The 27,710-nt window shown below is 41.8% G+C and overlaps 1 long non-coding RNA gene across 2 annotated transcripts in view; it reads right to left on the bottom strand.

Annotated features, from left to right (window-relative positions):
• Positions 1-475: 475 nt before the first annotated feature.
• Positions 476-27,710, bottom strand: part of LOC141073719 (uncharacterized) — a 47,979-nt gene continuing 20,744 nt past the window's right edge. Inside the window, exons 1-3 of one of the 2 annotated variants that reach the window (XR_012227053.1) lie at positions 14,303-14,667; positions 1,773-1,961; positions 476-1,136 (exon numbers count right to left, since the gene is read on the bottom strand). This is a non-coding gene — a long non-coding RNA (uncharacterized lncRNA). Of the gene's footprint in view, positions 1,137-1,772; positions 1,962-14,302; positions 14,668-27,710 lie in introns of those variants that run through there. The other variant, XR_012227052.1, reaches the window with a different exon arrangement.

Genomic DNA, 27,710 nt, shown 5'->3' with positions numbered 1-27,710 from the left:
CCATTCTATTTCCCAACTTCCACAGCACCGAACTATCCTCCACCACCACCGCCTCCAGTTCACAGAGCGACTTTGCTGCCGAATTTATCAACCCTGCAGCCGGCAGCATCCACCATGCTTCAGAGTCCAGCAAAAAAATTTTTTCCACCAGAACGAAAACCAGGAGCCAAAAAACCATTACCACATTGAACCCACCACCTCCACCCTCACCTACCAATTTGTCACTACCTTCCCTTGTGCCTTTGTCTGTTCCTTCCAGTTTGTCTATCGATTCCCATGATTCTACTTTGTCATCTACCCACAATGTCTCTACTGCCATCCCTGATCAAATCCTTCAATTTGTTGCCCCTTCCCCTGTAGACCCCTCCCCTGTAACCCCTTCCTCATCAACTACCACCCAATCCTCACAGTTCCACACCCCCAAGGTTCACCCCATCTCACCCTCACGTAAACACTGATGCAAAAAACAATCACCTTGACCTTAACCCTTCTTTTTTGTTAAATTTTGTAAAATAAAAGTTGCACTTTGTTTGCACTATATCTTGTTTTATTTGTATCTTTATGCGCCACCACCGCCACAAACACACACAGGTGTATTGTATTTTTAAGGGAAGGTATTTTATTATTTAACTCAGCAAACATTAGGGGTAAATTGTAACATTGCATATACATTTTTATATCATAGGTACATTTAAACATAACAGGTATGTAATATTGACATTACAGGTAAATTTAAAAATAACAGGTACATTTTACTTAGCAGCTTAAATCATTTTGTCATGCCATGCCAAACATCCATTATCTGAAGCAAAGTAAGCAGCAAACGGATCCCTCATCTGGGCAACTTCCACTGTAGCTCTCAGAGGGTGAAAATGGTAATCATGCAATGTAACATGTTTCTCAGGTTGTAAGTTTGGTTACTCTTTTACCATCTCTGCCATCTGTTGCACATCAGCTCACTCATAACCCCGGGATGGTTGCGGCCCTTTTTGATTTGGCTGCACAGGATTATGGACTAGGGACTGAATGAGTAAAACCGGAGACCGCCCGTTGCTGCCTGAAGGGGGGTCATCGTTTTAGGGACCCCATCTGTGGACATCTCCATGGCCGTTGCCAGTGTTGCAACCCAGGATCATCTGCAGTGGAGGAACATAAAGGACACGATAAGTTTGATAATTGGAGTGTTATTATTTTACACTTGCTTTTCACTATTTAACCTTTTATCTTCCTCCGAGGAGTTTATCTACCCAGTTAATTAAATTTTTAAATTTGTTAACCCTTACTCTGCCTCCTTTGCGTCACTGCATCCCACAACCTGCTTACACCCCTACATAGTAATAATCGCCCTATCCTGAACTGTGGGTGGTGAAAATGTCCGCTAAAATATTAATGCCCTTTGTAAGCACCCTTGAAAATATTCATGCCCATTAGAAAGTAAAAATGCCACCTTTTTACTCCTGAGATCACTATAATTCCCTCTGTACCTATTATTCTCTTAACAATTAAAATGCCCAAAGTGCCCATAAAGAATAGTAATGTCCTCACTGTGCCCCACAAAAAATAAAATGGACCCCTGAGCTCCCATTTTACAAAAATGCCTTGAGTGGCTCATCAGATAAAATAGTAAAAACAGTTAAAAATGTCCAAGCACATATACTAATATTTCCCCCTGAGTTCCATGCTAATGGTAATAATGCCACAGGAAATCTCCCACAAAAAAATAACAGCGTGGTAGAAAATAAAATTTGAAAAATACATATACAAATACTTACCTAACCCGTGCATCCTGATGAGTTTGCCAGCACTGTCGGCGTCCTGGCACCGGTGGAGAGGCCTAAAGTGGTAATACCATTGTGCTGTCTGTGCCAGGAAGCTGATATTCTGGGTGCCTCTGCTGCTTTGTATACTGCATGGAGGTAAGGCAGTGAGACCATGGCTTTCTGGCATACCGTATCAGCATCCTATGCACAACGACAGAGTTAAGAGTGGTGGTCACTTCAGGTGGGCCCATCAGGTAAGTGCCCCATCAGTCCCATCAGACTTTGCATGTTGGAGGAATTCTTAACTGGAAACAATTGCCCTGACTTCCCAATACTAGCCTGACTGAATAAAGGCAGTGCCATGTCACCAGTCCCAGATATGTAATGCAAATAGAAATCAGTATTTGGGGAACATGGGGTATGAGAAATATAAAACATGCCTAAGGCTTTTCACGGAGTGCGTAGATCCCAACTCCATCCCCCAGTTTCATATTCCAAGAACCTCTATCTTACTATGCCAGGGTTCAATTTTGCCCATTGCCCATTGTGTGCAGTTTATGCCCATTGTGTGCAGTTTATGCCCACTGTGTGCAGTTTATACCCATTGTATGCAGTTTATGTCCATAGTGTGCAGTTTATGCCCATTGTGTGCAGTTTATTCCCATTGTATGCAGTTTATGCCCATTGTGTGCAGTTTATGTCCATAGTGTGCAGGTTATGCCCATTGTGTGCAGTTTATGCCCATTGTGTGCAGTTTATGTCCATAGTGTGCAGGTTATGCCCATTGTGTGCAGTTTATGCCCATTGTGCGCAGTTTATGTCCATAGTGTGCAGGTTATGCCCATTGTGCGCAGTTTATGCCCATTGTTTGCAGTTTATGCCCATTGTGTGCAGTTTATGCCCACTGTGTGCAGTTTATACCCATTGAGTGCAGTTTATGTCCATAGTGTGCAGGTTATGCCCATTGTGTGCAGTTTATGCCCATTGTGCGCAGTTTATGTCCATAGTGTGCAGGTTATGCCCATTGTGCGCAGTTTATGCCCATTGTTTGCAGTTTATGCCCATTGTGTGCAGTTTATGCCCACTGTGTGCAGTTTATACCCATTGAGTGCAGTTTATGTCCATAGTGTGCAGTTTATGCCCATTGTGTGTAGTTTATTCCCATTGTATGCAGTTTATGCCCATTGTGTGCAGTTTATGTCCATACTGTGCAGTTTATGTCCATAGTGTGCAGTTTATGCCCATTGTGTGCAGTTTATTCCCATTGTGTGCAGTTTATGCCCATAATGGGCAGTTTATGCCCATTTTGTGCAGTTTATGCCCATAGTGTGCAGTTTATGCCCATTGTGTGCAGTTTATGCCCATAATGTGCAGTTTATGCCCACAGTGTGCAGTTTATGCCCATTGTGTGCAGTTTATGCCCATAATGTGCAGTTTATGCCCATAGTGTGCAGTTTATGCCCACTGTGTGCAGTTTATGCCCATAATGTGCAGTTTATGCCCATTGTGTGCAGTTTATGCCCATTGTGTCCAGTTTATGTCCATTGTTTGCAGTTTATGTCCATAGTGTGCAGTTTATGCCCATAGTGTGCAGGTTATGCCCATTGTGCGCAGTTTATGCCCATAGTGTGCAGTTTATGCCCATTGTGTGCAGTTTATGCCCATAATGTGCAGTTTATGCCCATTGTGTGCAGTTTATGCCCATTGTGACCAGTTTATGTCCATTGTTTGCAGTTTATGTCCATAGTGTGCAGTTTATGCCCATAGTGTGCAGGTTATGCCCATAATGTGCAGTTTATGCCCATAGTGTGCAGTTTATGCCCATTGTGTGCAGTTTATGCCCATTGTGTGCAGTTTATGCCCATAATGTGCAGTTTATGCCCATTGTGTGCAGTTTATGCCCATTGTGTCCAGTTTATGTCCATTGTTTGCAGTTTATGTCCATAGTGTGCAGTTTATGCCCATAGTGTGCAGGTTATGCCCATAATGTGCAGTTTATGCCCACTGTGTGCAGTTTATGCCCATAATGTGCAGTTTATGCCCATTGTGTGCAGTTTATGCCCATTGTGTCCAGTTTATGTCCATTGTTTGCAGTTTATGTCCATAGTGTGCAGTTTATGCCCATAGTGTGCAGTTTATGCCCATAGTGTGCAGTTTATGCCAATTGTGTGCAGTTTATGCCAATTGTGTGCAGTTTATGTCCATAGTGTGCAGTTTATGCCCATTGTGTGCAGTTTATGCCCATTGTATGCAGTTTATGCCCATTGTGTGCAGTTTATGTCCATAGTGTGCAGGTTATGCCCATTGTGCGCAGTTTATGCCCATTGCATGCAGTTTATGCCCATTTTGTGCAGTTTATGCCCAAAGTGTGCAGTTTATGCCCACTGTGTGCAGTTTATGCCCATTATGTGCAGTTTATGCCCATAATGTGCAGTTTATGCCCATAGTGTGCAGTTTATGCCCATTGTGTGCAGTTTATGCCCATAATGTGCAGTTTATGCCCATAGTGTGCAGTTTATGCCCACTGTGTGCAGTTTATGCCCATTGTGTGCAGTTTATGCCCATTGTGTGCAGTTTATGCCCATAATGTGCAGTTTATGCCCATTGTGTGCAGTTTATGCCCATTGTGTCCAGTTTATGTCCGTTGTTTGCAGTTTATGTCCATAGTGTGCAGTTTATGCACATAGTGTGCAGGTTATGCCCATTGTGCGCAGTTTATGCCAATTGTGCGCAGTTTATGCCCATAGTGTGCAGTTTATGCCCATAGTGTGCAGGTTATGCCCATTGTGCGCAGTTTATGCCCATTGTGCGCAGTTTATGCCCATTGTGTGCAGTTTATGCCCACAGTGTGCAGTTTATGCCAATTGTGTGCAGTTTATCCCAATTGTGTGCAGTTTATGTCCATAGTGTGCAGTTTATGCCCATTGTGTGCAGTTTATGCCCATTGTATGCAGTTTATGCCCATTGTGTGCAGTTTATGTCCATAGTGTGCAGGTTATGCCCATTGTGCGCAGGTTATGCCCATTGTGCGCAGTTTATGCCCATTGCATGCAGTTTATGCCCATTTTGTGCAGTTTATGCCCATAGTGTGCAGTTTATGCCCACTGTGTGCAGTTTATGCCCATTGTGTGCAGTTTATGCCCATAATGTGCAGTTTATGCCCATAGTGTGCAGTTTATGCCCATTGTGTGCAGTTTATGCCCATAGTGTGCAGTTTATGCCCACTGTGTGCAGTTTATGCCCATTGTGTGCAGTTTATGCCCATAATGTGCAGTTTATGCCCATTGTGTGCAGTTTATGCCCATTGTGTCCAGTTTATGTCCGTTGTTTGCAGTTTATGTCCATAGTGTGCAGTTTATGCCCATAGTGTGCAGGTTATGCCCATTGTGCGCAGTTTATGCCCATAGTGTGCAGTTTATGCCCATAGTGTGCAGTTTATGCCCATTGTGTGCAGTTTATGTCCATAGTGTGCAGTTTATGCCCTTTGTGCGCAGTTTATGCCCATTGCATGCAGTTTATGCCCATAGTGTGCAGTTTATGCCCACTGTGTGCAGTTTATTCCCATTGTGTGCAGTTTATGCCCATAGTGTGCAGTAGGGTGACCGCAAAAAATCGATATCGGAATTTTGTCCATCTGGACCCCACAAAACGATTCCCCTTTCCAGATATTGAGATAGCCAAAATTTGAGCTCGATCAAACGACGTAGCACAGATGAACCATCAGAGCACGCTAGGGTTGTAAATCCAAAAGTTAGGAAAGAAAAATTAAAAGAGGTAGTAAGTAACCGTCTTTAATGACCTTCTGACAAAAGATGAAGAACAAAAGCAATATGTCCTGCAAGTTGTAAGCAAATGCCGAGCATTATATTCTGATGTTTCAAAAACTACTTTAACAAAAGCTCTAGAATAGATTAGATAACTATGTAAAATTATCAACTCATGTAGGTTAGCGTGCTCTGATGGTTCATCTGTGCTACTGAGCAATTTATTAGCCATTAACAACTTTTCATTGTCTGTAATGGTGGGATCAAAAAACGATAATCCCACCAACTCTGCATTCAAATACCACAAATGGTTCGAAAATTTGGTCAGGGCTATTTCTGCAATGTTGTTGTCACATTCTTTATAGTCTAACAGACTATGCAAAATACCTAAATCTTAAAATACCTCAATTTGGATTTTTTCAAACTTTGAGCGACGAGTGGCACGGGTTAACGTCGTTTGATCAAGCTCAAATTTTGGCTATCTCAATATCTGGAAAGGGGAATCGTTTTGTGGGGTCCAGACGAACAAGATTCTGACATTTTCCCCCCCCCATATGAGATCCGGTCACCCTAGTGTGCAGTTTATGCCCATAGTGTGCAGTTTATGCCCATTGTGTGCAGTTTATGCCCATAGTGTGCAGTTTATGCCAATTGTGTGCAGTTTATGTCCATAGTGTGCAGTTTATGCCCTTTGTGTGCAGTTTATGCCCATTGTGTCCAGTTCATTCCCATTGTATGCAGTTTATGCCCATTGTGTGCAGTTTATGCCCATTGTGTGCAGTTTATGCCCATTATGCGCAGTTTATGCCCATAGTGTGCAGTTTATGCCCATAGTGTGCAGTTTATGCCCATAGTGTGCAGTTTATGCCAAATGTGTGCAGTTTATGTCCATAGTGTGCAGTTTATGCCCTTTGTGTGCAGTTTATGCCCATTGTGTCCAGTTCATTCCCATTGTATGCAGTTTATGCCCATTGTGTGCAGTTTATGCCCATTATGCGCAGTTTATGCCCATAGTGTGCAGTTTATGCCCATAGTGTGCAGTTTATGCCCATTGTGCGCAATTTATGCCCATTGTGCGCAGTTTATGCCCATTGTGTGCAGTTTATGCCCATAGTGTGCAGTTTATGCCCATTGTGCGCAATTTATGCCCATAGTGTGCAGTTTATGCCCATTGTGTCCAGTTTATGTCCGTTGTTTGCAGTTTCTGTCCATAGTGTGCAGTTTATTCCCATTGTATGCAGTTTATGCCCATTGTGCGCAGTTTATGCCCATAGTGTGCAGTTTATGCAAATAGTGTGCAGTTTATGCCCATTGTGTGCAGTTTATGCCCATAGTGTGCAGTTTATGCCCATAGTGTGCAGTTTATGCAAATAGTGTGCAGTTTATGCCCATTGTGTGCAGTTTATGCCCATAGTGTGCAGTTTATGCCCATTATGTGCAGTTTATGCCCATAGTATGCAGTTTATGCCCATTGTGTGCAGTTTATGCCCATAATGTGCAGTTTGTGCCCATTGTGTGCAGTTTATGCCTATAGTGTGCAGTTTACGCCCATTGTGTGCAGTTTACACCCATTGTGTGCAGTTTACGCCCATTGTGTGCATTTTATGCCCATTGTGTGCAATTTATGCCCATAGTGTGCAGTTTATGCCCATAGTGTGCAGTTTATGCCCATAGTGTGCAGTTTATGCCCATTGTGCGCAGTTTATGCCCATAGTGTGCAGTTTATGCCCATAATGTGCAGTTTATGCCCATAGTGTGCAGTTTATGCTCATTGTGTGCAGTTTATGCCCATTGTCTGCAGTTTATGCCCATAATGTGCAGTTTATGCCCATAGTGTGCAGTTTATGCCCATAGTGTGCAGTTTATGCCCATTGTGTGCAGTTTATGCCCATAGTGTGCAGTTTACGCCCATGGTGTGCAGTTTATGCCAATTTGTGCAATTTATGCCCATAGTGTGCAGTTTACGCCCATTGTGTGCAGTTTACGCCCATTGTGTGCAGTTTATGCCCATTGTGTGCATTTTATGCCCATTGTGTGCAATTTATGCCCATTGTGTGCAGTTTATGCCCATAATGTGCAGTTTACGCCCATAGTGTGCAGTTTACGCCCATTGTGTGCAGTTTACGCCCATTGTGTGCAGTTTATGCCCATTGTGTGCAATTTATGCCCATTGTGTGCAGTTTATGCCCATTGTGTGCAGTTTATGCCCATAGTGTGCAGTTTACGCCCATTGTGTGCAGTTTACTCCCATGGTGTGCAGTTTATGCCTATTGTGTGCAATTTATGCCCATAGTGTGCAGGTTATGCCCATAATGTGCAGTTTATGCCCATAGTGTGCAGTTTATGCCCATAGTGTGCAGGTTATGCCCATAATGTGCAGTTTATGCCCATTGTGTGCAGTTTATGCCCATAGTGTGCAGTTTACGCCCATTGTGTGCAGTTTACTCCCATGGTGTGCAGTTTATGCCTATTGTGTGCAATTTATGCCCATAGTGTGCAGGTTATGCCCATAATGTGCAGTTTATGCCCATAGTGTGCAGTTTATGCCCATAGTGTGCAGGTTATGCCCATAATGTGCAGTTTATGCCCATTGTGTGGTTTATTCCCATTGTGTGCAGTTTATGTCCATTGTGTGCAGTTTATGCCCATAATGTGCAGGTTATGCCCATTGTGTGCAGTTTATGTCCATAGTGTACAGGTTATGCCCATTGTGTGCAGGTTATGTCCATTGTGTGCGCTTTGACTCTTTCCGACTTTATCCTCTTTGTAACTTTTTCTGTTTTGTTATGATCTACTGTTACATTTTTGTTAATTTTCTTAAAATCTCTGAAAAGTGATCAATGTCCTTCTGACAAATGAGCAATTAACTTTTTTATTTTTAGCATTTCCTAAATTGCATAACATATTAATACAGTGTGAAAGACAGTCAATAGTATGTTCTGCATATGCCGGTCTGTACGTCAGCTTGCCAGCAGCTCCATCCTACATGCAGGATATATATACTTGGTGACTAATGTAGAAAATTAGTATTCGTTAAGGATACATAAATAGAGTGAGTAGGAGTGTGCCGACCTGCAGTTTTCGATAATGTAAACTTTTGGGGCTTGTCTGGTAGGTAAAACACCTTTCACATTTTCACTGTTCATGGAAAATGTTTTTTATTCTTTTTTTATGAAAAGGGCAGCCTAACTAATGTAAAGCTCCGAGCTAAGGGTTAAAAGCAGACGATCGGCTCATCATTCATGAGTTTATAACTTTGATAAAGGCTTCCTATACAAAGCGAATAAAGAATGCCTGTGATTAGAGCGGGCTGAATTTTATTCCTGTAATTTGCAGGCGGGGTAAGTTGCTCGCAACCTACAAGCTGGGGAGAAGACAAGAAAGAGGGGAGTATGAATGGTAGGTTTTTGATAGATGATTGAAGCAAAGGCATTAAGAAAGTGAAAGTGTATAGACTACATAACGTAGAGAGAGAACGGTTTATTATAATGTTAAATGGAACTTTTCAAGTTCTATAAGACATCACAATCAACGGCGGCTACAAATTTTGCAAGAAAATATACTTGAAAAGTTGCCGTAAAGCACGATAAGAAGGGGTAACCGACCGTATCAGTACAGCATCCCCCATTACAATTGATCCAAGAAGGATTTATTTTTTCCACAGTGAAAAAATTATTTTGGGTCTCTACGTAACATTTTATCTTTAGGGTACAGTCCATTTTTGAGAGAGTTATAGGGCAGTATGTTGGGCATTGAATGTATTAATTAGGACAGTAGTGGAATAATTATTTGGATGCCAAATGATTGTCTGTATTGGTTATGAGATGAATGGTATTGCAGTTTGGCAGCGAAGAGGGAGACCCCTGCAAAGCTTTGATCACAAACCTTCACACACTTCATCTGCCCACTGCATAACTTTGCAGTTTTGCTACTATAAGGTCTTGGGTAATAAACATTTAAGATCAGATCAACTCATTTTTTTTTCTTATTTCATAACAAATAAAAAAACATTTAAAGCAAGAATGTCCTTTTCCCATAAGAAATAATTAGATTAAGACACATTAGGACATTGTTATTTGCTCTCTAGCGTTGCTCTTGTGAATGCACCATGGGTATATGTTTCTGTGTATAATTCATGGATTGTTCTACATGATAAAGTTATCTGATATTAAATAAATTCACTTGGCACAGCTACACCTTATCCGCAGGGTCATTGCTTTATTTCGTTCATTTTGAGGCTTGAACGTCCTATATTACAGGCGTTAGTTGTTCTCTAAAAAATCATAAGTCTCTCAGACCCCCGAGTCACATTCTCAGCGGCTTGTTTGATGGATTTCCTGCTCAAGGAGATGTATAAGAAAAAAAACCCATTAATCTGCAGATGTGAAGACATGACCGACATGTACACGATGGGTTTTGCCACTATGTGAATAATGTTAATCTGTTATCAAACCTTTAGATGTTTAATGCATTGAATACTCTTTATTTTTCCGAGTATACTTGAGAAGTTAATTGCTTTATTATTATTGGGATCTGTAATGTTTGCTGGATGGAATAATCACAAACCATTTTAAAATAAAGATCCCAATTATAAAAATTATAAATTATAAAAATCTATATAAAATCACTCTGTAAGGGCTCATACTCACTAGCGAGAGACTTGCACGATTCTCGTGCGAGTCTCTTGCATGAAAACCTGGCACTCGGACCGGAGCGTGCGGCTGCATAGAAATACATGTAGCCGCACGCTCCGGTCCCAGTGTCGGCGGCAGCGCGAGGTTTTCATGCGAGAGACTCGCACGAGAATCATGCGAGTCTCTTGCAAGTGAGTATGAGCCCTAAAGCTGAAAAACAGGACTGAACAAGAGCTAGGAAAACTATAAGGGTGTGTGGATCCGCAGCGGTTTTGGTCCTGTTTTGGTCCATTAAAATCAATTAAAAATGAAAACCGCTGTGCAGACAGTGCGGATTTTTCGCTGCGGTTTCAAAACCGCAGCATGTCAATTCTTTGTACGGATTCCGCTGTGATTTAGCACCTGCTCCGTGGCAGGTGTCAAACCACAAGGGAAAACCGCAGGCTAAACCGCAGAAAAACTGCAGATAAACCGCAGGTCTTTAGACCTGCCGATTTACCTGCGTTTTTTGACAAATCCACGCCGAAAAATCCGCAGGACAATCCGCAGCGTGTGCACACAGCCTTAGGGTGTGGCGCTTTCCCATTTGCCACAGCGAGGAGCTAATCACTTCTGCTGGAAAGCGCAGTCACTGCCAGATTGAATGTCAATATAGGTCTCAGTGAAACTAAGCTTTAAGCCTTGTTCCACATTAGTATTGTTCCACGTTTAGTATTTGGTCGGTATTTTACATCAGTATTTGTAAGCCAGATTTAGGAGTGGGTAAAAAATCAAGAAGTGGTGACGTGTTCCTATTATACATTTCCTCTGAATGTTCCTCTCCTGGTTTTGGCTTACAAAATGTAAAATACCGACCAAATGCTGAGCGTATGAATGTGGCATAATGGAAAGCAGACCATATTAACACATTAACATATAGTGTGGAACCATTTGCTGGACTTGCCCATTGCTCCCTTTATATTACGATTTCTGGGTTACTAGGTGATGGATTGGAGGAATGTTGCATTTCTATATGTATTAATAGTATATACCCCAATTTGTTTGGAGTCAATGAGAAAACAATAAATGTTTCTACTATGTGTACTAGTTCTTTATTGCAAAGATTTATTATTTGTTTTATTTTTTGAGCAGTATATACGCTACATATTGTATCTTCCTGTAGAATCTGTACTATGAGGTAGATTCTTTGACAACAGCAAATTTGCCTGAAAAATCTAGGGTATTTGTATTATTGATACGGTGCTAGAGCATAAATTCATGTACAATTAGTTAATTTTAATATATACTTACCTTGTAATGTCTTCACATCCTGTTCCGTCCAGATGTGTCCGGATCCCAGAATTCCAAGCGGCGGAAGTTTACTGACCACCATATTAGGACACCCAAGTGATGGGTGTCTCAATATGGAAACTGCTGGTGGTACCAGCCTCTTGCGCGGTACCACCAGCGGAACACCATTGCACCACACACACACACACATTGTATACACTGTACACACCACACAAACACACTCTGTATATGCCGTACGTACGCACCACACACACACTGTATATGCCGTACGCAGCCTCTTGCGCGGTACCACCAGCAGAACACCGTTGCAAACATGCCGCCGCCGGGATCAGCCGAATGATTCACTGACCGCCGCCATCTTTGTACAGGAGGAACGTATGTGCAGTTTTAATGTGACCGCCGCTATCTGTCTGTACAAAGGGGGGAGACAGCTCAAACGAGACAAGACATGAGGGAAGAAGACAGCACGGTGGGGAGAGAGAGAGCAGACAAGGGGGAGAGCACATGGGGTACACAGGTCAAGGAAGAGATGACATGAGAGGAGAAGACAGAAGATGGGGAGAGAGAAAGTGCACAGGGGTGAGACAGACAGAGCACAGGGAGACAGCTCAAACGGGACAGCACATGAGGGGAGAACACAGCACAGGAAGAAGAGAGACAGCAGACAAGGGGGATAGCACATGGGGTAGACAGGTCAAAGAAGAGAGCACAGAAGGGAGAAGTCAGCACATGGGAAAAGAGAGAGTGGATAGGTGGGTGAGCACATGGGGGGCAGAGATTCTCAACGCTGCAAAGCCTGCCCCCCTCATGACATTACCGCCCTCCCGATGCGATAGTATCTGGCCTCCATCTAGTATACCATAAATCTGTCTCAGTCTTCAATATTCATTTGCATAGGGGCCAATTCATCAATTGTGGGGTTTTTAAGCTAATTCTCAAGACTTTTTGACTTTTTAGAGCAAAAAGTGGCACAATCCTTTCAATAAACACAAAAATATCCCACATTAGTCTTTAAAAGCACAAAAAAATTATAAAGTACTTGTAATGCTCTAGGATGCTGTGCAAAAGTATTAGTCCCAATTCATTTGAACCTTATTTATATAGTTTTGGGTGATTTTCTCTTGTTTTTCATATGCACATGATTCTTCTTTTTTCAGCCATAATTTTTGAAATATTTTCACAAAACATGCAGCTTTTTGCAGTTAAAAAGTCGCACAAAAAATTAAAGAGAACCATACGAAGCAATTTTCATTTTGTGCAAAATTTTTGAACCGTATGTGCCATTTTGAATATTTTGACCCAAAAATGTCAATGAATGCCACAAGACAAAAAAAAGAAGATGCAGATGATGAATCGGAGTCCTCTGTGACTTTAGTTGCAACAGATGAATTAGCCAAAAACATCTAGAATTGACCAATCAAGCAGACAATGAAGAACAGAAGCGAAAAGTGGCAAAGTGCATAAAAAAGATAATGGCTTAGATGGAAAACAAAAGAGATAAGAACTCAAAAAGCAAATACAAATTCACTGAACTGGCTCCATTGTGTTTATTTAATAAATTCCCAAAATAATGTACAATAGATAGATAGATAGATAGATAGATAGATAGATAGATAGATAGATAATAGACAGACAAAGAAAATGTATAATAAATATCGTAGCATGGTCCCTTTTCAGCTAGTACTAGAAGAATAACTCATTACATCTTCACTTTTATTGCTTTGTTCTGTCTTGTAAGTGCAAACAATTTATTTTTCTTTTATTTGGTATCTGGTATTTACTCCTGTCTCTACCTGTCAATTCAGGATAGCAAATGTGTAGAAGCCGCTGGGGACCCACCAGTCTAATTAGTCTCCAGCACGGCTTGGTCTGCGGTGTCTATTAAAGTATGGTTTTCTCTTGAAACGCTGCAGAGTCCAACATACATGGCTGAGATCATACAGTCAGTGCCTGATACATGCTCCCCACGGATTGGGCAACATGTATTACCTGTCAGCTTCACTTTAAATATAAAACCTAAAAAAAATTTTTTTCAAATACCCTACAGTAAAAAAATGAACAGAAATAGTGCATGAAAATACTATAAGGTACTTAATTTACACAATTTTAATTTAAAAAACCTAAAAGCCACCCCACCACGTCTATTATTAAAACCCCACCATATGTGACATATCGTAAATGTGAATAAGTATCCAGACAAAGCAGTTTTATTGAAATCATAACATACCAAAAAAGCCAAATACCACTGTGGGAAAATATGCCGTAATACAGCATGTAAAAAGACGCATTATAGCAACACAAGTGACCCAAGGCTGTGTTCATACGGAGCATAAATGCTGCATTTTTTCATGCAGAAAATTTTCCTTGCTTAACTGTCCAAGCAAAGTGGATGGGATCTGATAAAAACTTATGCCAGATGTGCATCTTAAACACGCTGTTGAGCTAAATGTTATTTTTTCTATCAGCTTTTATAGGGAGTCAGGAAAAAAAACGCAGTTCTGATTTTAAATCCAGAGTCAAAACTTTTCTGCGCTTAAAAAACATTAAAAATGCTGCTTTTAATCTGCACCAAAAATGCAACAAAAACGGGAGCAAATGCATAAAAACAATAGATAAAAAAGCAACAACCAGAAAAGATTATCATTGCGTATTTTGGTGCAGACACCTGTAGAAAAGTTGCAAAGAAATAAACAGAAGGAAAAAAAACATCATTTGCGCTGCATGTGAACATAACCTAATCTGCCATATCAAAAACTCACCAAATATTCATTGTGGGAACTTAGCCTAAGCCTGTGTGCCCATGATGAGTTTTTGATGAGTTTTTGGTGTGTCAAAACCACAGCCTCTTACTTACTTGGTGTAGCCTGTTTCATATCCGCAAAATCTCTCTTGAGGGTACGCCGAGTTTTCTGTGCAGATTTTCCCCATAGAATTGATTAGATGCGAAAATCCACTCGTAAGAAAAAAAAAACGCATATGTATTTTTAGTGTGTATCCAATGTGGAAATGCATCAAAAGCGCATGTAATCCACACATGACTATAGCAATAAACTTTTATCAAAGCCAAATACCACGAGAAATGAAAAACAAAGCAGCTTTATTTAAAACATGACATAACAAGAAGAGACAAAAACCGTAGAATCAAAAAAAACAAAAGAAATGCATGTAAAAAACCGCACTCATAACGCACTTAAAAAACGCAAGGAACTTATTTTACTTAATTGGTGCAGAAAAAAACTCATCCTGGGAACAATGCCTAAGAAGTAAAGTTCTCAAATAGACTATATTGATGTTCAAAATAATTAAAGTGACTGTTATAAAAATAAATAAAAAAATAAATAAAAAAAGTAATGACAAAAAAATAAAAAATACATCAAATTTTTAAGTTATCATCTTTAATTCAAAAACACACTATATAGTAAAATAGGCGCCTTCTCACAGTTGTAAAAAAAAGTTTTTGCATCAATTAAGTTGAGCAGAAAGAAAAAAAAAATAAAGAAATTGCCATTTTTATTAGATACTAGCTTTAAATAAATCTACAACTTGTCTCACATAAACCAAGACGTCAAATAGTATTAATGTTAGTATAGATGTCCCCCAAATAAATGGCTGGCCGTGTAATGATGTCTACCACAATGGCGGCCTCTCTTTGTTAGTGCCTCTCTTCTGGTTCAGAGTTAACGCCTGAGTGGATCCCTCCATAGGGAAGTGGGTTCAAATTTGCTAAAATGATCATTTCGCATAATTGCACATAGATGGTTAAATATATAATATAAAAATCACTTGTGAGTGGGAAAGTAACGGAATAGCTCGCGTCCTTCACAACCAGATTTTTGGTCCGGTCATCATAATAAAAATTAAATAGTTTATTGTCAGTTTTACTTAATTTTTGGCTTGCACCAGAAGGTCACCTGTAGAACAGACATAAGTCCAATCAGAATACCCAGCGTTATGTGCAATGTGACACACAAATGTGAATAGCGGCATGTTCTCTGTGTCACCAGATTATCCCCGGTAGCAGTAAGAGATTATTTAGGTACACAAGGCCAAGATATAGAAACATGTTAGATTTCATGGAGTGGCATCTTTCCTGAACCACAGGCACATATTGTGGCTGTAGACTATGACAGAGCTTATCTCCGTATTCTTGAACATGTGAAGCACCTTACAGATGTGAAGGAGATAAGATTCAATTTTTCAAGTACTTGTGACAGAGCATCTCATCGTTTTTCTGGCAGGTGCTTCCTGTGAACTAAGAAAAACATATAAGTGCGGTTTAAGCAGAAATGTGTGGTGTTCAATACCTGCTGAAGTTAACTCTTCAGTAATAGAAATGTGTTCTCCACGGGGACAGAAATATGTGAAATAAATCATAACGATGAGGAGAATTAAAAAGTCTACGTTATGTTCAATTATTGAGAAATAAAATATAACAAGAGCATTTGTAGGCTTTCTATAAGAAGCGTATATACTAATCCCATCCTATCTCCCAACCTCTCCCATTGACTTGCAGGCTCCGCATGGGGAAGGAATAAACCCACTGCCAGATTCCTCTGTTGGCGGTTTGTCTCTCCTGAGAATGATGAGATTGGGCATGTAGAGATCTAACATGTCTAACCCTTCTTTTCCCTGACTTCTACCATCAATGGAGATATGAGACACCCCTAAATATTTCACTTCACAAACATATGATGAGAAACAAGCACAACCAATTGCAACATCACTCATGGTTAACATGATTGCCCCTGCCGTTTGTCCATGCCCTAGACAACCAGGAGCTGTTTCATTAAGGTTTGTGGATACCAAGGAACCTGTGGCACAGCTTGTGTTCCTCGACTAGTGAGGTTGCATTAGCCCTGAGCTTGTGGTTGCTCACTGTGACCAACCAAACCAATCCATCCTCATCAGTATATCCGGCCTTACAATCACTTACAAATTTACTTTATTAATGACAGAAGGTGGGTAAAATGTTCCATCTTCGGAGGCAATCTAACTAACCTCTGCATAAGGGTTCCGTCTACAGTCATCTGGCAGCTCACAAATAGGGCTTCCATGAACAGGCTTTGTGCTAGCTACTCCGACAACTATCAGATCCCTGGTAAGCCCTAGCCTTCACCCTGTAACCTCTATACAGGGATGTGGAGCTGGGTGCCAGGAATGGTCAGGTGACTTGGTCAGAACCAGGAGGCAAAAGACAGGAAAGAATCGTCAGGCTGACGTGTAATCAAAACATGGACATAGGTACCAAAAAAATGCAAGAATCCAACAGACTGAGCAAGAGCTGGAAAAGATGACTAACTGCAGCGCTGCTTCCTGTGACATCTTGTTGTAGCAGGGACGATAGACACTGCGGGGAAGTGAGAGCAGCCTGTGACGTCACATTTGAGACTCTCCTCAGAGGAAACATCGCAGGAAGTGAAGTAAATAATCACATTTAGAGATTAGGTATATGGAGAGAAGTGTAGGGTATTGTGTAATTTTGCTCATTACAAAAGTCGTTAGGGTGTAAAGATGGGTATTTAGAAAACATTGACAGACCACCCCTTTAAATTCCCAATAATTAATACATGGTCTAACACCTCAATCTTTTTTAACAACAAAAAAGTAACTGGCACCTGCTAGTGATGTGGACGGTCTGATAAACCCTTTTTTCAGACTGTCTGCTATATAATTTTTCATGGCCAGACATTGTGGACCCTAAAGATCATATACTTTACCCTGTGGGAGACGGTAGTTTGGTGCAAGATCAATGGGGCAATTATAATTTTATTATAGAGGGTAATTTTTTTTAGATTCTAACACAAAAAAATCAGCAAAATGTTCAAATATTTCAGGAAAATCACTGAGTAAGGCTTTAGATTAACATCTAAAGACACACATTTGTTCTAACACACAGGCCTCCAGTGTACAATGTCTTCCTGATTTCCTGATGTCAGTCAATAACTGGGTTATGTTTCTGTAACCAAGGCATGCCCAAGACCGCAGCGCACACAGGTTTTAAAGAACAAAAACTAAATGGATTCAAGTTGTAAGGTACCAATAAGCATGGACACCTCCTTAGTGATATACTTTACCTGGGTGGGAGTTGTATCAACAGTAGTGACTTTCACAGGAAAATATAATTTTAGATTCAGTCAGCAGTGTCAGAAAGTCCAGTATGAAACTAATGGCAAATGGTCTGGTTATTCCATCGTAAGTCTGTGGCCCAAGGCCGAAACTCAAGGATAGTACTCCTCAGCAGTACATTGCCCATGGAAAATGGCTGTTAGTTTACTTTCTGCTAAAGCTACTCAGTCAGGGTCATTATAGAGAAGCCCAAAGGCCTCAAGAAAGGAATCAGCAGCGGAGAGTTCTGGAGCATTAAGGGGTAAGAAGAAGGCTCAAGCCTAGAGGTCACCCTGTGTAGTGCTAAGATGTTAATGACCATCGGGAATCCATATTGGTAGCCTGTCTTTAAGGAACCTTTAAGATATTAGACAGTAACAGTTCAGCTCATATTAGTCTTGTATTTTCTGTCATTTTCCCAACACCTGGTCCGCATCGTTTTTTAGTGAGAACATGCATGTTTATAGTATCATCCAAAATCGCACAGTTCCTTTATTAATGTTTAGTGAGAAAGCATATGTTTCCAATATCTTTAGTGGGAAAGTGTATGTTTACAGTATCATCCAATTACTGCATAGTTTCGTTATTAATGTTTAGTGACAAATGTCGCGCTTATCGTATGGTAGAACATTTGGTGCCAGGATAGCTTTGGGCATGATTTATCCGGTGACATATTTGCCCAGTGTTGATTAACATCTGCAGAGCTGGCCACTCAGTATGAGGGATACTGTATTGGACAAATAGCACCATCTGGTTACATATGGTTACCCAAGCATTGTTTTTTCCAAACAAGACATAAACTGGGGAAGATTTCAGCTAAGACAGAAGCCTGTTAACCTGTGTCCTGAAGGGGACGCCCATGATGCCACCGTGTAGATATCCCAGGAATTTCTCTGTCTTCGCTGTTTGCTTCTCACAGCTGATGTTTCCCGGACAGATGATGAGCTTTTCCTGGTGAAGTTTTTCTTATGTAGTACTTTACCTTTGTGATTTATATTATGCAAAAGTGTATGCAATATAACACTATTTCCTATTTTCTGTAATCATTTGATTATTATAATAAAATTAATCACCTTCTTTAAAGCCGTATCTGATCCATTTAAATACTTGGCAAAACATTTGGTGCCAGAAGTAGGATATGTAGAAGGCTTAAAATTTAAATTTTAGCTAAATTCTGATAATCCGGAATTTTGAGACCAAATTTCAATAGTCCAGAAAAGTGTGTGAAATTACGTAAAACATGTCTTTCTTTAAGAAAAAAGAAGTTGTAAACATATCTGTTGAGATTCCAGGCTAGGAGCAGGCTCCCTACCGTGTTTTGGCCAATGAGTGGTCTCAATGTGTTGGATTCAGTGAATCATAGGATAATTGTATGAATGAGGCTGAACCAGCTGATGTAGTGACATGTTTGGAACGGGTGAAAGTTGATAGGAAGAAGGAATTGAATGTAGTAAGCAGGAGAGGTTGGATTTTGTTATATGCTTATACAGTGGGAAGCAGCATGAAAAATGTATTCAGCTGTTCTAAAAAAAAAAATGCAAGTATTAGAACAGCAAGTATGTGAGATGCAGCGTGCTCTGATAGTGGCACAATGCCAAAACAGGCAGCCATATGGGTAGCACAATGCAAATATAAAAAGATACGAGGAAAAGTGAATAAGAAAAAGGGAGCTTTGGCCAAAAGATGGGGTTCAGTGGGATCCCAATCAATGGGATTGGTACTGATGAAATGTGGAAATTATACCAAAAGTGAGGGTTTCATAGGAAATCAGGAAGTTCACAAAATAAAAAGGTGACAGTGGAAGATTCGGGATCATCACAGCGTGGGCATAGTAGGGCACGGAGAGAGAGGGCCCACTCCCTCTTCATCCCCAGTGAAACCCACAGCGCCAGGGTTTGAGGATCTTTATGCTGAAGTAAAATCTCTGTTGCATGTAGATAGACGCGCTCATGTAGATTTGGTTGTTAATTGGAAAAATATGAATAGGCAATGTGTAAAAACCCTAGTGGATGCAGGGGCGGAGGCCAGCTTGATCTATGGTAATCCAAAGCAACTTAAAGGAAGAAAAGTAATAATCATATGATTAGGGGGAAACAAATAGAAGCAGTGCAAACTAAAGTATCATAAAATAGGGAATTTGTACAAAGTCATGATTGTCCCTATTTCAGAGTATTCAGTTGTGGCCAAAAGTATTGACACCCCTGATAATACTCAGTTTCTTCCTGAAAATGATTGCAAACACAAATTCTTTGGTATTATTATCTTCATTTAATTTATCTTAAATGAAAAAACACAAAAGAGAATGAAGCAAAAAGCAAAACATTGATTATTTCACACAAAACTCCAAAAATGGGCCAGACAAAAGTATTGGCACCCTCAGCCTAATACTTGGTTGCACAACCTTTAGCCAAAATAACTGCGACCAACCGCTTCCGGTAACCATCAATGAGTTTCTTACAATACTCTGCTGGAATTTTAGACCATTCTTCTTTGGCAAACTGCTCCAGGTCCCTGATATTTGAAGGGTGCCTTCTCCAAACTGCTCCACAGGTGTTCTATGGGATTCAGGTCTGGACTCATTGCTGGCCACCTTAGAAGTCTCCAGTGCTTTCTCTCAAACCATTTTCTAGTGCTTTTTGAAGTGTGTTTTGGGTCATTGTCCTGCTGGAAGCCCCATGACCTCTGAGGGAGACCCAGCTTTCTCACACTGGGCCCTATATTATGCTGCAAAATTTGTTGTCTTCAGACTTCATAATGCCATGCACACGGTCAAGCAGTCCAGTGCCAGAGGCAGCAAAGCAACCCTAAAACATCAGGGAACCTCCGCCATGTTTGACTGTAGGGACCGTGTTCTTTTCTTTGAATGCCTCTTTTTTTCTCCTGTAAACTCTATGTTGATGCCTTTGCCCAAAAAGCTCTACTTTTGTCTCGGCTGACCAGAGAACATTCTTCCAAAACGTTTTAGGCTTTTTCAGGTAAGTTTTGGCAAACTACTGCCTGACTTTTTTATGTCTCGGGGTAAGAAGTGGGGTCTTCCTGGGTCTCCTACCATACAGTCCCTTTTCATTCGGACGCCGATGGATAGAACGGGTTGACACTATTGTACCCTCGGACTGTAGGGCAGCTTGAACTTGTTGGGATGTTAGTCGAGGTTCTTTATCCAACATCCGCACAATCTTGCGTTGAAATCTCTTGTCAATTTTTATTTTCCATTCACATCTAGGGAAGTTAGCCACAGTGCCATGGGCTTTAAACGTCTTGATGACACTGCGCACGGTAGACACAGGAACATTCAGGTCTTTGGAGATGGACTTGTAGCCTTGAGATTGCTCATGCTTCCTCACAATTTGGTTTCTCAAGTCCTCAGACAGTTCTTCGGTCTTCTTTCTTTTCTCCATGCTCAATGTGGTACACACAAGGACACAGGACAGAGGTTGAGTCAACTTTAATCCATGTCAACTGGCTGCAAGTGTGATTTAGTTATTGCCAACACCTGTTAGGTGCCACAGGTAAGTTACAGGTGCTGTTAATTACACAAATTAGAGAAGCATCACATGATTTTTCGAACAGTGCCAATACTTTTGTCCACCCTCTTTTTTATGTTTGGTGTGGAATTATATCCAATTTGGCTTTAGGACAATTCTTTTTCTGTTTTTTCATTTAAGACAAATTAAATGAAGATAATAACACCAAAGAATTTGTGTTTGCAATCATTTTCAGGAAGAAACTGAGTATTATCTGACAGAAATGCAGGGGTGTCAATACTTTTGGCCACAACTGTATAATTGGCATTGATATGCTGAAAGGGATGATATTACAGTTACCGGATGATAAGTATCAATTTGGGGTACCTCCTGCAGTAACAGCTAGACCATCTCAGCTGTCAGTGAAGCCCTATATCAAAGCGGCTCCAGTGATGGTCGGAAGAGTCAAAATGTCTCCTGTAGAAATTCCTCCCAGCTCAAAGATGATCAGTATGAAACAGTGCAGGATCCCGGGGGGGGGGGGGGGGGGAATAAGGAGATCAGTGAGACAAATCAGGAATTGTGCTTGTGCCTGTGAATACTGAACGAACAAACATGCAGTGTGGAGATAAGAGGTGTGGCAAGATATCTGGGCAATTGTACAAAGAATTAATGTGACTGTGTTTAATGTTGATGCTAATTGTGCTTCAGGTACACTGAAAATACTCCAACTCAGTAGCAGATGAACATTACAAATGATCAGTTGCTGATGCCAGTGAAGAGCCTGACTCAGCTGAAAAGCTACTTGGAGTGATTCAGTGAGCACACCAGAAATGTGGAAATCTGGGAGAAAAAGCTACTTAACAATGGGCACAGACCATAGGGGTGCCCATCAGGTTAGATTTGATAAAGGTCCACTCATTATTTAAATGATGGTGCAAAGATTTGGGTAAAACAACCTGGTGATAAAGGTCCCCCACAGCTTGCAGAGGTGATTGCTAGAGGGGCAAACAATGTGTTGATAGTGATGAAACCAGGACAAGAAAAGTGGCAACATATTCCAACAGACAGGGGTTACTCCGGGAAAAATAAGTCTGTTCTTTCTTTTTAGTGTCCAATTCAAATTTAGAGATGGTGGTTGATCGGTGTTACAGGCATGGTCCTTTTGGTCTCTTTCATTACCAAACCATTGTAGCAACAAAGAGAAGAAAATGTGGTATTGTGGAAAATGAAACAGAACCTATAGAGTTATTTGGCACAATTGATGAACGTGAGCCATTTTTGTATGACAAAGACTGCTACCGCTACCAATAAACTAGAAACTTGCATGGTAGCTATACCAACCCCCTTACAACTGTGGACAAAATTGATAGGGGGGATTGTCCAAGATGAGGCGATTGAAGAAGAAGAAGATGTGATCCAGAATTATACATGCAACCCATATTATGTTTGTATAAACTGTACTGGAGAGGATTTTCTTATCGAAGACATGATAACTATAAAGACTCAAAATATTGCATCTGCTGAATTATGTTATCAAATGACTTGTAATCAAAATAAAATAGGTAAAAGTCAGCAAATAAAAATGGAAGGTAAAAAAGGCACAATGAAGATAATATCATGTGCGGTTCACATTCAGATAGAAATTGTAACATATACAACATGTAAAATTGCCCAAGGGGGGATGTTTTTTTTGTGGGGATACCACTTTTAATTATATTCCAGCTAATATAATAGGCGGGCCATGTGTTATTTCTAGATTAGGCCTAATGATGTATCATCCTTTGTTTCCATTCCATAAAGCTAAAATCCAAAAAGGGGATTTTCCCGCTTAGCTGAAAATTGCAATTATAATGTAAACCTTTTAACTGAATTAGAAATTCTAGGGTCATTCCTTACGATTGTAGGATCTCCTGCCATAGCCGCATATGCTGCTAAGACTGTAGGAAGATTATTTTGTCTTGTGGCTAGATCAATAAATACTACCAGTAGAGTCTTAGAAGATATATTATTAGATATACAAAGTTACCGCAAAGCTATCTTACAGAATAGAGTAACTATACATTATTTGTTATGAATTCACTGTCATAGGTGTCTAGAGTTTGAAGGTATGCGTTGTTTTAACTTATCAGATCATAGCCAGGATTTGCAGTCTCAGACCAATTGATCACAACACACAAAGCAATGGTAAATGGTGGGATTGGTTATTTTCCTGGTTGCCTGATTTTGGTTATTTACGCTATATTTTAGGAGTAATTTTTGCTATAATCTGTGCTTGTATTGCCTTATGCTGCTGTATACAATGTATTCTTTCTCTTATATCAATGTGTTGTTTATATGCTGAAGCTATTCCCTCGGGATATGGTATTGTATATAAATGATATGTGGTCAAGGGTGGATTGTAGTGCTAAGATGTTAATGACCATCGGGAACCCATATTGGTAGCCTGTCTTAAAGGAACCTTTAAGATATTAGAAAGTAAGAGTTCAGCTCATATTAGCCTTGTATTTCAATGTAGCAGTGAAAAGATGAGTACCACACGCTGGCTCTCAGGGATAGTCAAATGTTGGCAGAGTCTGAAATACATGATAAACCTATAGTATGGGGATACGCTGGAGCTTCTCACATTTGATGCTGTCAAGTTCAGGTATTCTATTACTAATAAAGAGTTTTACCAATATCTGCAAATTAAACATTTCGCTTCCTCGCTTTTATGGATCTTCTGGGGTCTCCCTTCCGACTGACTTTGAGAGAATCTGCAGGAGAGGGCCATCGACTAAAGGGCTAATATCTGAAATATATAGAATACTGGGTTCTTCTCTGGCGGGTCAACAGCTAAAACATCCCTATATGTGCAAATGGGAGTCTATGTTGGGAAAAGGGTTATCACCCCAAAGTTGGAATATTATTTGGGAAAAAGCGTCAAATTCCTCTATTTGCACTCTCTACAAGGAGAGCCAGTATAAAATACTTATGTTTTGGTATCACATTCCTGATCTCCTTCATAGATTGAACCCTTTAATATCAGATAGGTGCTGGTGTTGTGGCTCTGAGGTAAGAACACAGTATCATATTTTTTGGTCTTGTGCTGGTATCACGGATTTTTGGGAGGAAGTGAAACAGTTGATCTCCATGGTTCTTTATGTTGAGGTGGGGCTAGACCCGATTCTATATCTATTAAATATTACACCTAAAGGGATGGGGAAAAATTCAGCTAAGATGTTACTGTCACGCGGGGCTTAGTTCAACTAAGGCTGAAATACCCGGGGCCCCTGTGATGTCCCTTTAACTAGGGAAAACCCTGTCTGACCCTCAACCCAGGGTTTTTGCTGATGGTGCAAATGCCTGAGCCTCCAACCTTTCCTTATCTCCTGCTCGGCCCTGCACTTAACCCTCCACCCTCCACCCAGTGATGAGACACACCACCAAAGCCCCCACACAAATTATGACAGACAGGGAGAACTTAAACTGCACTGCGCCGCATGCACACAGGAATATACAGTAATGTGAACAGGGCACAACTAAACACAAATATGGGAAGGAGAAAGGATAACACAGGATCATACGCCACCAGATACGAATCTCTCTCTCTCCAACACCTCCACTCCAGACCGGAACCACTTGGTATGAAACACAAGCTATAATCGGCGACGCCCATAGGCCAGCATGACTATTTAAAGACCGTGGGCATGACTAAACATCCAACCTGGTCTCCAGCAAGATTAACCCCAATCCGGCTTGTCCGGATGACGACGGTGAAAGGAACTGACCAGCCGATTCGCATGTATGTCTGAGGCTGGAACCCAAGAACTCTCCTCCGGACCATACCCCCGCCAGTGCACCAAATACTGAAGAGTACGGCGTACTACTCGAGAGTCCACTACCTTGGCGACCTCAAACTCTAAATCGCCATCCACCATGACTGGAGGTGGCATCGGCGTCGTGTCCACAGAGCCTACCACCTTTTTCAATAAAGCCCTGTGAAACACGTTGTGTATCTTGTACACCGCAGGAAGTTCCAACCGATAAGCCACTGGGTTAATGATGGCAGAAATCCTAAAAGGCCCAATAAACCTTGGACCCAGTTTTAAAGATGGAATTTTGAGTTTTATGTTCTTCGTAGCTAACCACACCCATTCACCCACACACAGGTCCGGACCTGGCACGCGTCTACTGTCAGCCACCCGTTTGTACCTAGCACTCATGCTCAACAAACGCTGTTTCACCCTCCTCCAGACCGATGACAATTGGGCTCCTAGCTGATCCTCCTCCGGGACACCCCCCGAGTCACCCTGACGTAAGGTTCAAAACTGAGGATGTTGACCGTAAACACAAAAGAACGGAGACTCTCCCGATGACTCTTGGCGGTGATTATTTAACGCGAATTCGGCCAGAGGAAGGAAAGTAGACCACTCCTCCTGGTTGTCGGACACAAAGCATCGTAAATACTGTTCTAGATTTTGGTTCATGCGCTTAGTTTGTCCATTAGACTGTGGATGAAACGCCGATGAATGTGACAACTTGATCCCCAAACATGAGCAAAAAGCTTTCCAAAACCTCACCACAAATTGCGTACCCCTATCAGATACTATGTCCGACGGAACTCCGTGGAGTCTGACCACCTCCTGCACAAATACCTGAGCCAATGTCTTTGCATTGGGCAATGAAGACAACGCCACAAAATGCGCCATCTTTGAAAAACGGTCAACCACCACCAGGATGATCGTGTTCCCCGCCGAGGCTGGCAAGTCAGTGATGAAATCCATGGAGATTTCTGTCCATGGCCTATTGGGTACCCCCAGAGACTGTAGCGTGCCAGCAGGACGGGCTTGGGGCGACTTGGCCCTAGCGCACGTGATGCAAGCTGCCACGTATGAGACCACGTCCTGCCGGATTTTGGGCCACCAGAAACGACGCGATACCAGCTCTAAGGTGCCCTTCACCCCTGGATGACCAGCCAGTACCGAGTCGTTGTGTTCCTTCAACACCTTAAGCCGAAGATGCAGGGGTACAAATGATTTGTTGGCGGGAAGTCCTGGCGGTACCTCCTCTTGGGCCTCGGCAATCTCCGCCTCTACCTCAGTCGTGAGAGCCGAGACCACTACCCCTTCCTGGAGGATGGGTACCGGCTCTTCCCGAGGTTCTCCCCCGGAAAACACCTAGACAAAGCATCCGCTTTGGTGTTTTTAGCTCCGGGATGGTAAGTCACAAGGAAATTGAAACGTGAAAAAAAACAATGCCCAGCGGGCCTGCCTAGGAGACAGACGCCGACTCCAGATAGAGCAGATTCTTATGGTCGGTGATGACTGTGACCTGGTGAGCCGCCCCCTCCAAGAAGTGTCGCCATTCCTCAAAAGCCAATTTGATGGCCAACAACTCCCTGTTGCCGATATCATAATTCCGTTCGGCCGGCGACAGCTTCTTGGAGAAGTAGGAGCATGGATGCATCTCTCTCAAGGACGAGCCTTGAGACAGTACTGCCCCCACTCCCACCTCCGACGCATCAACCTCCACTACAAAAGGTTTAGACACGTCTGGTTGCACCAGAATGGGGGCTGAAGCAAAGCTATTCTTCAGACGCTCAAATGCGCGTATGGCCACCTCAGGCCAGCTCGCCAGATCGGCACCTTTTTTTGTCATGTCCGTGAGCGGTTTGGTGATAGTCAAAAAGTGTTTTATAAATTTCCTATAATAATTCGCAAACCCAAGGAACCGCTGGAGTGCTTTCAGACTCTCCGGCCTCTCCCATTGCAGCACCGCTTGCACCTTAGCGGTGTCCATTTTAAACCTGGCTGCGGACACAATATATCCCAAAAAGGGCAACTCCTGGACAAAAAATAAACATTTTTCCAGCTTAGCATAGAGCTGGTTCTCCCGGAGCAACTGTAACCCCTGCCTGACATGCTCCAAATGAGTGTCCCGATCGCTAGAATAAATGAGGATATCATCCAGGTATACAATCACAAATCTCCCCAGGACATGAGCAAATACATCATTAATAAAATGTTGGAAAACGGCCGGTGCGGTTGTCAACCCAAACGGCATAACCAGACTCTCAAAATGACCCTCAAGAGTGTTAAACGCCGTCTTCCACTCATCCCCCTGACGGACCCTTATGAGGTTATATGCCCCCCTGAGGTCCAGCTTGGAAAACCATTTCGCCCCGCTACCTGGTTGAACAAATCCGGGATCAACGGCATTGGGTAGGGATCACGGATAGTAATCTGGTTTAACTCTCGGAAATCCAGACACGGGCGTAGCCACCCATCTTTCTTCTTAATGAAGAAGAACCCCGCGGCTACAGGCGAGGACGAAGGCCGGATGTGTCCTTTGCTCAGACTCTCCGCGATGTAGTCTTTCAGAGCTTGTCTCTCAGGACCAGAAATATTAAACATCCTGGCCTTAGGTAATTTGGCCCCGGGTTTTAGCCTAATTGCACAATCATAGGCTCGATGTGGAGGCAGTTCTGAGCAACCCCTCTCAGAGAAAACATCCGCGAAATCCTGCAAAGCCTCCGGCAGGGTGGGCGTCATGGCGGACACACATGTGGCCAAGCAATTGTCTTGGCAGAAACCACTCCATTGTACTATGTCCTGAGTTTTCCAATCAATTACCGGGTTGTGCCTGGACAACCATGGAAAACCCAGGACCATTTGTGCTGGGAGATTACGGAGGACCCTACATGTAACCGAC

The sequence above is a fragment of the Dendrobates tinctorius genome, unplaced genomic scaffold, assembly GCF_039654945.1.
Source record: "Dendrobates tinctorius isolate UK_male_01 unplaced genomic scaffold, ASM3965494v1 ptg000314l, whole genome shotgun sequence".
NCBI lineage: Eukaryota > Metazoa > Chordata > Amphibia > Anura > Dendrobatidae > Dendrobates > Dendrobates tinctorius.
The sequence above is the reverse complement of the archived record's forward strand: the minus strand, read 5'-3'. Positions and strand labels throughout refer to the sequence as shown.